The following is a 3,400-nucleotide window of genomic DNA, read 5'->3' as shown; positions in this document are numbered from 1 at the left end:
AGAGAAGCCCTGCAACAGTCGCCGCGGCTACATAAAGTCCAACTTTCTGGGCCCCCCTCCCCCACTTGGTCCATTCATTTTATAACGTAACTGACGATGGGAATTGTACAAAGAGATGCTTTACATATCTTCTTAGAGTGCTAGACTACAATACACGTATTAGATATTATGTCTCGCTACTGTTGGTATTTATCATGAAACCAAAATTGGGAAACAGCCAAGACAGCATCTCCCGAACTGACCTGTCCTCATCAGCAGTCCGAACAGCTGATCGCGCAGGACAGCGCGCCACCTATCCATTCAGTCTGGAACTACACCATAAAAGCATTCAATGGTGATAGATAAGGCCACAGCATGTAAATTTCATGGATGACATCCTCGCAAACTCCAAATCTAATGCGATAGGGCGAAAAAAAACAAGGCGGTCCAAAAATGTACAAGATTCCTACATCATAAACCTTGTTAAAAGAGAAATGTTATACTATTAACTTGTTACAACAATTATTTCTAATTAAACCAACTTTGAACAATATTAAAGTTTTTGATCATTGTACAAATGGTTTTGATTCCGTGGGCACATCACATACACAGCCACCATTCCATATAAAAGGAATGAAATACATCACTGCATGCATCAAAGTAAAAGACAAAACATTAAATCGGAACCTTTACTTGTCTCCTCTCTTTTTATTCTTACCTGCCATCCACGTTCCGGCACGACATCTTTGTCCATTTTCGGCATGTAGACCGCTGTCAGAGGGCAACTTTCTTGTTTGCTTTTTAATGATTTTTTTAATGCGCGCGCTGTGGCCTAATGTAGTTGCAAAAGGCATTATGTTACAACACGCCTAGCAAAATGTTGCGTGCGTTGGGCACTTTAACAACGTTGACCTACTTGGGTACCTGGTGACCTACGCCCGGTAACGTCACAGGTAGAAGTCACGTAGAACACGTACGCTCAGTGTCAGTCAAGTCAAGGCCTTTATTTGACAGCCGGCATTCCTACGACGGAGAAAGTGTTGCCCGCCTGCTTAGTCTTTAACAATATTTTAACGCTTGCCGGGGGTTTTACGGGGTCGGTTTCAAGGCCGGCTAAAACAGGAAGTCTGGATGCGTTACGATCTTCTCTCCATGCATCTGCTTGGAGATTGTCCCTTTGGTGGCTCTCGCCTGTGATTGGTCGTCAGGGTGAACATCATGTTTTTGTCATGTGATCTACACGGTGTTGCGTCATTCCATCACGTGATCACTTTCAAATACTTACCTCGTTCTGTAGTGACTTCACCCGTCTCCGGGTGATCGGGATGTATTGCGGGGATAGGCGCGCTGAGGGCTGTGGTAATATTTACATGTCGTGAACTAGGGTGAACCGAGCGATGACGTTTCACAGAAATATTCATTTCAAAAAGCAGACGATCGACTAAAGCGCAGAGGGAGGGGGGAATCGCCCTTTCGTCACTAAATACAGCAAAAAACGCAGTTTATTCAAAACAAATACCGTTCACAACGCAAGGGCACCACTTCACCAAGTATTTATGAGGTAAAGTGTCAAGATATGTTGATTTTTTGGCGAGACGAAGCGATAGAGAGTGACTTGTTATTCTAGCAGCGAAGCAAAGCGATCGGAAAATTCCGCTATCTTGGCTGTCGGATACCTTATATCGATCAGGATAACTTGACGTGTTGATTTTCGGACGAGCTGAGGCTTTGACTAGCTCTGTAGACTTAGGGCGGCTTTGCTCACAGGTCGATGTCCTTTATATTGTAGAAAGACAGCCGTCGTGGCGAGAATTCCGCTTTGTTTCCCATAATTTGCCATTAGAAAGTGCATTTGCTTATGAATATGGGTTATTCTGTTGTGAACAATTTATTATGGTTATTCAATCTATGGATGTTTACAAGTACATGTATATGGAAAAAAATAAGACATTCAACCTAGTTATGATCCAAATTTATCATGACGCACTGTACAGGACAACAGTACACTGAAGGGCAGATGGCACTGGTTAGGTTAGGATATGGCTGCCCAAAACAAATTACGTATCTTCCACTATGATTATGAAGCATATGCAGTTGTAACACTGCGAATCTTGAAATATTTGATGTATTTTGGAGCTAGTGGCTCTCTGCCAGTATTTTTGATCAATTCACAACTACAAAATTCAAGCACATTTTAGTGCCAAGAAAAATATTTCTTGTGTTTATGTTTGTATAAGTGTTTTTTTGTATGTATACTGTGTTAATTATTAGTCATAGTGGATGCTATCTGATTCTGAAACGTCTGACTCAGAGAATTTATTCAGTTGTTGACTTATTTTGTGTTACGTTATTGTGATATAGGTGTTCATCAATCACATTTGAAGCTTAGACCTAGTCGACCTCCTGACTCACACCCAGTGTAAAACCGGTTGGTCAAGTTGCCAGCCATCACGACAGGAAGAACTCTGCAGCGGGGAGGACAGAGTCTGTCGCTTTTCTGTCAGTGTTGGTCTTCGCAGACCTCGATGTGTTTAGACGAGCCGACCGCGGAGGAAGAGCGAGCGAGAAGACAGAGCATGGCAGACTATGAATGCGTGGACGTAGACTATTCTCGAGCGGTCCCCCTCGAACCCTTCATTCACCAAGTCGGGGGGCACTCGAGCATGATGAGATTTGACGAACACACGGTTTGCAAACCCATGATATCCAGAGAACACCACTTTTACCTGTCCCTGCCCAAAAATCTGCGGAAATTCTCTCCAGAATACAGAGGTAAGTTAAACTTAAAGTCAGAGTTTCTGAATCTCAAATTTAGAAACTACCACTTTTGTTTAATGACATGATTAACACCTTTAGCAAGCTACATTGTTATTCATAGTCAAAACTGCCCAAAAAGTCCTCTTGGGGGACTGATAAAATCCTGTCCATGTGGACAGATGATCACTATAGACAAGGTTCATAAAGAAAAATTATGTAACGTAAGGGACAGTGCCAAAAAGTGGTCACAATGGCCAGGGGTTTGTTATGTAGAGGTGGTCACTTTTGACTATTTGAGTTGTCCAGATTTGACCAGGGATTTGACTGAGATTTGACTATTGACAGCGATTTTGCATGTGTGTGCTGTTCTAGAACAACTTCACACCTTTTTTGCTTTCTTTGTGGCTTTAATCTGTAATGATGTAAGTAATTGGCAATTTTTATCCTTGAGTGAGTTTTACTGTTAAACTACATGCAAATTAGTGTATGGTTTCTTCTGTCTTTCCACGAAGCTAGAAGATGAACATTTCACAAGATCCATTGAAAATACACATTTTTTGTGCTTGTAATTTGTATGCTATGTACACACTGGAGCAATGTATTTGAGTTACGTCGATGAAGGTTAGACATCCAGGTAATACGATAGCCAAAAAAACAGTACTCA

At 41.8% G+C, this 3,400-nt stretch overlaps 1 protein-coding gene and 1 pseudogene across 1 annotated transcript in view; one reads left to right on the top strand and one right to left on the bottom strand.

Annotated features, from left to right (window-relative positions):
• Nucleotides 1-343, bottom strand: part of LOC109474641 (kelch-like protein 26) — a 14,927-nt gene extending 14,584 nt beyond the window's left edge. Inside the window, exon 1 of the mRNA XM_019774989.1 lies at nucleotides 243-343. The gene's annotated coding sequence lies outside the window, so the exon portion shown is untranslated. The remainder of the gene's footprint in view (nucleotides 1-242) is intronic.
• A 513-nt stretch (nucleotides 344-856) lies between these two features.
• Nucleotides 857-3,400, top strand: part of LOC109474487 — a 20,501-nt pseudogene continuing 17,957 nt past the window's right edge.

The sequence above is a fragment of the Branchiostoma belcheri genome, unplaced genomic scaffold (genome assembly GCF_001625305.1).
Source record: "Branchiostoma belcheri isolate BF01 breed outbred unplaced genomic scaffold, Haploidv18h27 scaffold31, whole genome shotgun sequence".
NCBI lineage: Eukaryota > Metazoa > Chordata > Leptocardii > Amphioxiformes > Branchiostomatidae > Branchiostoma > Branchiostoma belcheri.
Note: the sequence above shows the minus strand (reverse complement) of the source record. Positions and strands in the feature narration are given on the sequence as shown.